Source organism: Cebus imitator, unplaced genomic scaffold (genome assembly GCF_001604975.1).
Source record: "Cebus imitator isolate Cc_AM_T3 unplaced genomic scaffold, Cebus_imitator-1.0 Scaffold724, whole genome shotgun sequence".
NCBI classification, from domain to species: Eukaryota; Metazoa; Chordata; class Mammalia; order Primates; family Cebidae; genus Cebus; species Cebus imitator.
In genome coordinates, this window is record NW_016108039.1 from 552,265 (window position 1) to 562,358 (window position 10,094).

Sequence of the window (10,094 nt, forward strand, 5' to 3'; positions counted from 1 at the left end):
AAAAAAATAATCTGCAGATGACCTGTTCATAGCTATTGGTGGTTTTTCTCTTCCTAAATCTCTGTTTCCTTCAGAGGGAAAAGATTACAGATTAAATTTTTAAAAAAGTATTCTTTTGTCACCTGTTAGAAATTATCATCGTTTTTTTCCTCTTTCCATCTAATGATAATTCTTAACCATCCCCTGCAGTAAAAGTGAACAAATTTTGGAGTAAAAAGAGCCTCTAGAATATTCAAATTATTATTTTCCAGCACATTGAAAACAATATGAAGAGACTGCAGCCAATCTGCCTGGAGGTTTTTATTCTTTTTTCTTTAGGAAACCACTGGGATGACTCATTTTGGGTGGGAAGGATGCAATTATCACTTTTATTATTGCCATCTTACGAAAAAAATGGCACCACATGGAAACATGAGTAAGGAGCTTCTTTTGCCAGAGACCTTATGTTATTCCTTCCACTTGTCAGCACACAAAGAGAAATATGGCTTTCTATGCAATAGATATTTCAACCAAATTTAGCTCATATATCGTGAACAGAATCAAGACATACAAGTCCAGTATAATGGAAACTAGTTACATTTATTAATTTTATGCGTGAACAGATTAAGTGAATTATTACCAAAAGTTTCCTGGAAGCTGGGCCTTGCTGCTCTGCGCAGCCCAGGCGCCCCGGGCAGGAGGCCGCCTGAGTGTGTCCTGCAGACCAGGGAGGGCAGCAGAGGCAGCGCGCGGGCGACTGGCCACGGGCTCAGCCAGGAGGATGCGGAATCTGAGTGGGGCGGGGAGGCGGCAGCCTGCGGGGTCAGATGGGCGCGCGCCCGGGGCGCCACACGAGGTCGCCTTCCGCTGCCTGCAGCAGGTGGCAGCGCTGGGGCAGCAGACCTTTGACTTTCCGGCCGCCTGCCGGCGGGCTCCCACCCTAGCCAGTTTCCTGCGCCACGAGGCGCTCACCCTGGGCTTCGTGGGCACCGCAGCCTGGCTGGCGCTCGGGCTGGTCGGAGTGCGTTTATCGCCAGCTTCTACCCAGAGGCTGGACCCAATGTCCCAGGACCGTGACTTTCTCACAGCGTGCACGGGGCCCTGCACCGCTCCAGGGATGGAGAACACGGGCCGCCGGCGGCCCCCGTGCTAAACTTCCCCTGGCCCTGGGGGTTGCCGTGCCGTCTTCGTCCAGGCTGCTGCTGCACTGTCCCTGCATGGAAGCCCTCAGCAGCGCCCGCAAATCCTCCTGGCGCTGCTCGGCTTCCCCTTCGCCGGCTGTGGGAGCCAAGTCTTCCTGCAGGAAGGAGCAGGCAGCTTCGACTTCGTCAGCGGCTTCCACTCCGAGGAATGCCAGGCGCCCAGAAGCCCTCACATTGACACCGACAGCCTCTGTGCGCTTCGGGTAGCCCTGCCCTGGTCGTGCCAGGACTGACCTCCGCAGCCGCGAGCTCGGCCAGGACCTGCAGGCGCAGGCACGGCCCTGGGGGCTCGGATCCGCGGCAACCTGCGGGGGCCCCAGGAGTCTGCAGCCAGAAAGGCGGAGCAGCAGACTTGGACCCAGACTTGGCCCTTCACAACCAGGGCTTCGGAGGAGTGGAGCAGGTATGGGAAGGGCCGCACAGTCCACATTTTTAAAAATCAGCCTCGGTGTGAGCTGAGGCTTCCCTGCCTTCTGCAGCCTCTTCCTTTCACCCTTCACCCAGCATCCTGCCCCTGTCCAGAGAGAAACGGCAGGAGGGCTGCCCTGCTCATTCACCGCGCTCCCTCCCCAGCCCGAGGAAAGCCAGGGGAACTAGGGGCAGGAGTCCTGGCTTCTCATCTCAGGTCCATCACTGGCTCTGGGTGGCAGTAGCAGAGCTCCAGCCCTCTCTGGGCCTCAGTTTCTCCACCTCAAGTCATTAAAAGAGTCCCTTGGCAGCTGAGCTCTTCTAGTCTTCTCATTTGGCTCTAAATTCTGTGGGCTGGGGTGGGATTATAAATCCCATTTTGCAAATGTAGAAACTGAGGCCCATAGAAGTGAAGTGGTTTGCTTGAGGCTACATTGCTAGATTTTGTTGAAAGCAGACTTTGAACGCAGCGGACTTCCTGTAGTTTCAGGCTCGAAAACCCAGTGTCTGCTCTGAGTTCCATTTTCCAGCCCCTCACTACATCCCCGCATCGTGGCCACGCCTTGTCAAGGCCTCTCCTCAACGGACACACCAGTTTTCTTGTCGGAACAAGATGAACAGAGCCCTGAATTCAACCCCACCCGCTTCGTAATTGGGCTTATGGAAAACAAGGTCATGTGTAGCTGTTGAGGTGGTCAGTTCCATGTGGTCATCAGATTTTTGTCCACGCTATTTGTATTAACTGGGTTGTTATATTAAACTCACTGTGAGGTGTGCATTTATTTTGCACATTTAGTGTTTAACTTTTAAGATCTACTGGCAATATCCAGAAAACTTTTAAAATCAATATTTCACATGAAGAAACTTCAAAAATGTCATCCTGTTTAAAACAGTTTATGACAGAATAAATAAGGTCTGTGGCAGTTGTATTTTAATTTTTTTTTTAGAAAATAGGTGCCTGCAGTGCTTTTCTTTCTGATATTTGGACTGAAAAACACCTCCTGGCCAGCTGTGGTGGCTCACACCTGTAATCCCAGCACTTTGGGAGGCCGAGGCGGATGGCTCATGAGGTCAAGAGATCGAGAGCATCCTGGCCAACATGATGAAACCCTGCCTCTACTAAAAATACAAAAAATTAACCGTGCATGGTGCTGTGCACCTGTAGTCCCAGATACTTGGGAGGTTGAGGCAGGAGAATCGCTTGAACCTGGGAGGCAAAGGTTGCATGAGCTGAGATCATGCCACTGCACTCCAGCCTGGCACCTGGTGACAGAGCAAAACTGTCTAGAAAAAAAATTTGTTTTGTAAGATATATTTCAAACTGAATGATCGCATTATTTGGCCACATTGGCTTTCTTTCCCTTTGAATAACAGATGTGTGCATCACAGTGTGTGAAACAACTCTCAAGAGTTATGCTTCACTTACGTGAATATTCTTCAACAGTGTGTTTCTTAAGAACAAGGACGTTTCTCCTCCATAAACACAAATCAACATACCTAGGAATTTAACATTGATACAATATTATTGTTCAACATTCAATTGTGCCCTCCACAAATTTTCCTAAAATGTTATTTGTAGCTATCTGCACAGTTCAGAACCCAGCCTAAGGTCATATACTGCATTTAGGTTGTCATCTCTTTAGCCTCCAAAAATCTCCCAGCTTTACAAAAATATATTACCACAGTGATGTTACTAATGAGTCCAGGCTAATACGGATATGTATGAATGTTTCCTCATGTGAAAATTAAGGGGAAACCTTTGGCAGGGAACCCTCGTCAGTGATATTGTTTCCTTGTAGTGCATTAAGTTAGGAGGCAAAGAATGTCAGGCTATCTGGGTTTTATGGTAATGATTATTTAATTCACATGAGATCTACAGATTTGTTTTTTGTAAAGGTAATTTTGTCCCTTTATAATTTGTGGAGCAATAGGCTGAGTGATACCTTCAGACCATGTAAACATTCTAATCATCCGTATTCCTTTAGTGTTTATTGGTGACTCTTGCTTAAACCAGTTATTGTGGTGGTTGTAACATGTTGATTTTCTGTTGCTTTTATTTCTTCTACATTGGAATTGTTGGAAAACAAAAAACAAACGCTTTCTCTTCCACTCTGTTCCCTTTCTAGTGTAAAGATTTTTTTCTATTCAATATATAATCCATTCCTGTCATTTGTATGTTCCTGCCCAAATTGTCCAAAATGTGACAAATAAAAGCCCCTTGAAGTACACTTATGTGGCCTTTGACAAACGTCCCGTTCGTTTTTAGTATTTTCTTCCTTTTCTGGCCCAAGAGGCCTCAGGTTCACTCTGCTCTTCCTTTCCTTGTCTCTGCATTGGAAGCAGCGCTTTCTCCAGGAAGCTCTTACTCCTTTTGGATTTAGCAAAATTTGTAATTTATAGTAAGAACAAAGGTGTTTAACTGTATTGTAAGCCTGTGATTTAAGATTTTTTCCTTAGAAAACAATTTCTTATCTGTAATACAAGGTGTTAAGATTAACTACTCTTTGAAATTACTTAGATGATGCAGAGTTTAGCATTGCATTATATATGATAAATCAGAATTATAGATGTACAATTTTAGGGAGAATACAATTAAAATGGAGATCAGAATGATCTTCCCTTTTGAATTTAATCATCTTTTTACACATATAAAAATATGTTTTATTCAGCCTACACTTAAGAAACATACATTACTGTGCTAGAAGTTCCATGGTATTGACATGAGTGGGATACTGATCCTATCCTTCAGGAGCTTACAGTCTAGTAAGGACATAAGACAAGTATTCATAGATCTATATTGGGAGAGAAACTACAGTAAGTTTCAACTGTTGGTACCCAGAAAATAGAGATCTGACCTGAGTCAGGGTATCTGAGAAGTTTCACAGCATACTTGAGTTAGAGCAGAGCAGCCTAATCTACCTAGAAACAAGAGCCACAAAGAGGGAAGCGGTAGAAATGCTAGAAGTAAGATGAAACTAGACAGGGCGGCCTTAACTTTCAGTGTAAGTTTTTTCTGCATTTCACAGGCAGTAAGTGCCTGTTTTCTGTGTAGTGACATTGGGACATGTTCTTCAGAGGCAGTGGATAGCTTTAAACGGAGACTAGCTTGAGTGATATGGCCAGACATTAGAGTTACAGGTGGCCTGAAATGTCACTTCGCCGATGACCCTAAGAAAGACTAGGCTGCATTTTACTTATTCTAGTCATAATACAATTGAAATTAAATACTCTTTGAAACGTCTTTTTCTTTGAGGTCTGCCCGCCCCATTATACTAGAAATGTCTTGAGAAAGACCTAGTCTGTCATGTTTTTCTTTACATATTCTATACCTAGTAATATCTCATATGCATTTATCTCATATTTGAGATAAATGTGCTGATTTAAATACCTGGATAACAGATTCAAATACCTGGAGGCTTGGCTTGTAAATCAAAGATTCTAAGGAGACATGTTCCTTGCTTTCCCTGTCCCTTGGAGGCCTGCCGGAGGCCATTGCCAAAATGTGTTTGGTTGTCTAGACCAAGTGCAGGCCACTGACCAGCAGCATCAGCCTCAGCTGGAGCTTATTATAAATGCAGGTTCACAGGCCCCATTTCAGGCCTCCTGGATTAGAATGCTGGGGGCCCAGGCTCTAGGTGTCTAAGAGCCCACTAGTTGATTCTTGCATATGCCAAAGTTTAAGAACTGCTGGCCTACATGCACCCTAGTCAGAAGGTGGGGGCTAGCTTAGGAAACCACCCATGGATAGAATTATATTCACCATCTTCAGGGCTTGATCTCTACCACTGTCTACTCCCTAGAACAGCACTCCCAAATTAAAGCCTTGATTTTACCAGAAGCTTTTTGGTATTCACTGTACTGGTGTCACTGGGTAAACTGCTGCTGCATCCATTAACGACTTACTGTCAAAAAAATGACTCAAGGCAAAGAAGATCAGAAGAGAGAATAAGCCAATTATCTAGAAAGGATGAATTAAATTTAGAAATGTTATTTATGCTCAACAGCAGTGAATTCAGAGGAAAAGGAAACTGATAGTGTTTCATAGTCTAAGATAAACCAGATTCTCACTTAGGCTCCACTTGATTCTTATAGCAACCTGGGAAATTACCACTGTAAAGAAAAATATTGTTTTATTTGTGGAACAGGAATCAATTAGAATTGACAGAGCCAGGGTTTGAACCCAACACTGTGTAAGACTGAGACCTTTACTCTTCGTCCTCTCTGCTGGTGATATAGAAACCCCTCAGTGTCTGTGGAGGATTGGTTTCAGGAGTCCCCACCAATACTCAACTCCAGAGACACTCAAGTTCCTGATGTAACATGGCATAGCATTTGCATACAACCTATGCACATCCTCCTGTACACTTTAAATCATCTCTAGGTTACTGTAATACCTAACCAAAAGTAAATGCTGTGTAAAGTTGTTACGCTGTACTGCTTTCAATTAGTATTTTTCATTGCTATATTGTTTTTCCTGTTTTCTCAATTATTTTTTATTTTGTTTGTTGTTGAGTCTGATAATGCACAAGTCGTGACATTTGGACAAATGTCTAACAAGTTGTCCCAAATGTCTAACAAGTTGACATTATACATAGTGGAAAGTATTTTTTTGTTAGTGGAAATGTGGTTAATCTGCAAACCGCAAATATAGCCCCCAGAATTTCTTTCCTTTAGATCTTCAAATAATTAGAACATTTTTACATCAAAGATGCTTGGACAGTATTAATTTTTAAAAGGAAGGAGAGCAGGGAACAGTGGCTCTAGCCTGTAATCCCAACACTTTGGGAAGGCAAGGTGGGTGGATCACCTGAGGTTAGGAGTTCAAGACCAGCCTGGCCAACATGATGAAACCCCATCTCTATTAAAAATACAAAAAATTAGCTGGGTGTGGTGGTGGGCACCTATAATCCCAGCTACTTGGGAGGCTGAGGAAGAACCACTTGGACCCAAGAGGCAGAGGTTGCAGTGAGCAGTGGTCTCACCATTGCACTTCATCCTGAGCAACAAGGGCAAAACTCTGTCTCAAAAAGACAAAAAAAAAGGAAGAAATAATAGCCCATTACATTTACATTTATTTTCTCTTGCTCTCAACTGAAGCATAAAGAAAGCTGTTATCTCATTTCCAGTTGGTAATTTAGAATCTCCAATAATGTAGTGCTTTGAGAGATAGACCACCTCAGAACCAGCCACTTCCAAGAGAAACTCCAGATGAAGTGTTACATTCTTCTTCCCACCTGCTTCTGGCGAACTCCGTTTTAACCACAGGCAAAGTAGAGAACTAGATAGGACTTGAGACGTCCTGCTTATGTTTTAAAAGTTAATCCAAAGGCAATTTTTAAAAGTTGTTGTCCAAAGTGTACCAAAACTCCGACCCACTTTACGAAGGCCAAAATTCTAGGAGACATGTAGCAATACATGAGCTGGGTCTGGCATTAGATGGCCTAAGTCCATTAAAGCTGTAGGGCTTGGCTTGAATAAACAAGAGAACTATCTCTGAAACTCGGTTTCTCTGCATCGGTACTGTACCTCTCACAGATGTAGAGAATTCAAATTCAATATCCTATGTATATCAGCCTGTCCATAATTAGCATCCCTGAGAAATTGTGCTTCATTTATCTAGACAGAATGAAAAGAACTGAGTCTGAACCATGTCCTGTGGATCAATTAAAATTGGGGTGCTTTAAAAGCTGTTCTCCCAGGAACCACCATAGTAAAAAGCAGGGATCCTAGCTTGACTATGTAGGTTCTGCTGGACTAATTTAAGCAAATAATTCATTCCCTCAGTGAAGTGAGAGAATTTAGACTAAAAAACCTCTGGCGTATCTTTTAGCTTTAAAATTCTACACAATTTCACAGGAGAAAAATCCAAAAGCCTTGCATAATTCAAAACACCAAAAACTTTACTTTCCTCAGAGATGGTTTACAATGGAAAGATCACCATCTGTTGTCATTTCAGACTCTGCAGTTCACAGTCGCAGTGTGGAGGCCTGGGCTAAGTCACACTACAGCAGGCTCCCTAACTGTCTAAGAGAGCAGGTGGGGGGTGTTCCCAAAGACTTGGCCAGTGTCAGACAGCGAGGGTAAGGGCTGCCCAGGGAGTGAAAAGAACCGAAGCTTTTGGGAAAACAAACTAGGGGATGTACGGGCAAAACACCCACTAAATCCCTTTAGGGTCAGTGTTCTGTGTGGAAATCACATAAAGGTGGAAGTCATGCACAGATACCTTTAAGGATAAACAACCTTTATTCCACGTAAATGGCAATGCAGATATAATAAGCAAATGATATGGTAAGCAGATTGATATAATACGCAATTGCAATGGGAAGGGGAGAAGAGAAAAAATATTCACACTCATCGAACTATGGAGGATTCACCACCACATTGGGAAGCAACAGCCTGGGCTCCAGTTGGCCATGGCCCCTCATCAGTGCACAGATGAGGAGGGTCTCATGGAGCTTAGGTGCAGTGTGGGACCCCAGCTCTCCTTGTAGCAACTTGTTTGGCATGAGGCTCAGTCAGGAGGGCCTTCGTGGCCTGGCTTAAGGAACACAGAAATGTCAACTTGTTTCTGTAATTTTCTGTTGTTTTTCAATAACTAATGTATAGAAATAGACTGAAATAGAGATTTCTCCAAAACAATGCTGAATAAACGCCTCAAGGGGGTCACTCAACTCATTCCCAAACTAGGAGACCATTGTTGGTGTCCATATTCAATTGAGTTCAAATTTAATATTTAACTTTTCCTCCACAGTCAGGACTTCAAAGAAGTCCTGTCTGCTCTGAGAAGCCCAGTGTGGGAATTCCAGATGGCCTGAAGGAGACACAGTCACCATCAAGGACTCAGTGGGAAAGCAGGAGCCAGGAACAGAGCAGGGAGGTGGATACTGGAAAAGGGCCAAGTGGGGCCCCAGCCTTGGTCCCTCACCAAGGGAGTGGGATGGAACAGATAAGCACCACCAGGGAGGTCGTGATGAGGAAGAGATCACCTGGACCTTGGCACCCACAATGCTGCCAAACTCTTGGGGCAGCAAAAGTCACTGAGACTGAGGGATGGCAGGGCTGGGGACTTGGCACCAGGAGGCGGCCAAAGCCACCCAACCCAGCAGCAGTGGCAGCTCCATGGTGCTGCTGTGTGCCCAGCGAGGTGCAGCACATGACCTGGTGATATGGTCAGAGCAGAGCCACATGGGAGCAGGCTGAAGAGGCCAAGAGGGGAGACAGAAAAAGGGGCTGAAGCTACCTGCAATAGGAGTAGGTGGCAGCGCCCTCAAGCTGGTGGGCCAGTGATGAAGCACCGGGTCTTCGGGTACCGCAGTGCCAAGTTAGGGAGGTCCATGTGGGTAGAGCGCAGAAGAGCAAGCTGAGCACAAAGACCACACAGAGTGTGAGACCGCCCACAGCTGGTGCATGTTGTGGTTGTTGAAGTAGGTAGTTGGTGGCCAGGCAGCACTTCACACTCACAGCGCAGATGATGCTGAGGCTGGACAGACTGAAGAAGAGCAGGATGAAGAATGAACATGCTGTACTCGCATGGCGGCTGGCCCCCAAGTTACCCACCCATCATGTACGTGGTAATGGTCACCTGATTCACCAGCAAAGTGGGTGTAAATGCAGTGTGTTAAGTGCAACAGGGAGTAGAAGTGCATTGGATGTAGGTGCAGAAGGTTTGGTGCAGCAGGTAGTAGGTACAGTGGATGTAGGTGCAGCAGGTGAGGTACAGTGGCTGAAGGTGCAGAGAGTATAGGTGCAGCAGGTGTAGAGGGTGCAGGTGCAAGAGAGTCTAGGTGCAGAGGGTGCAGGTGCAGAGGGTGCAGGAAACAATGAACACACTGTACATGCTGCAAGGGTGTTAGGCCCTTTGTACATCGATATGATAAGAAAGCAAACAAACATTTCTACAAAAACATAAGTGAGAAAATTAAAAAGTTAAAACTAACCGCAAGTTCGAAAATGTCCATGAAGACAGAATGTTCGTTCGGTGTTTTCTCTTTCAGGTTGGCAGGAGTCCAGGTCCAATGTAAGTAAGTGCCATCTGAAGACAGGTGCACAGTGCTCATGGTGCTGCCAACAGGGAGGTGAGTAACTGGCACTGGCACCACCTGGTGCACCTGGGCATGAAAGGGAGGAAATCTCCATTAGAGACACAAACATATAAATTCAATTAATCCTATCAGCTCATCGTTAATGCTATTATGTCAGAGATTAGAATTCACTAGGCTTCCTGGTAAAAATAGAACAGATAGTTATCTCTAAGAAAAATATACACAAATTATATGGCAAAAATATACAAGTTCATGCGGTAGAATAAATATGAAAGGTCATGCAACAGATGTAAAGGTTCTTGTTAATACAAATCACTTCTTATGTATATATGTTGTATCTAACACTTATTAGAGCAAAGTTTTAGAGAGACAGCACTTTCTGACATTTCTTTTAAGATTATTAATTTCATTTAAAGGACAAGAACTGTGTCTTACTCATTTTTATATCTCCAGTACGTAATGC

General features: G+C 44.5%; 1 pseudogene; it reads right to left on the minus strand.

Annotated features, from left to right (window-relative positions):
• Positions 1 to 9,646, minus strand: part of LOC108296566 — a 50,179-nt pseudogene extending 40,533 nt beyond the window's left edge.
• Positions 9,647 to 10,094: the final 448 nt, after the last annotated feature.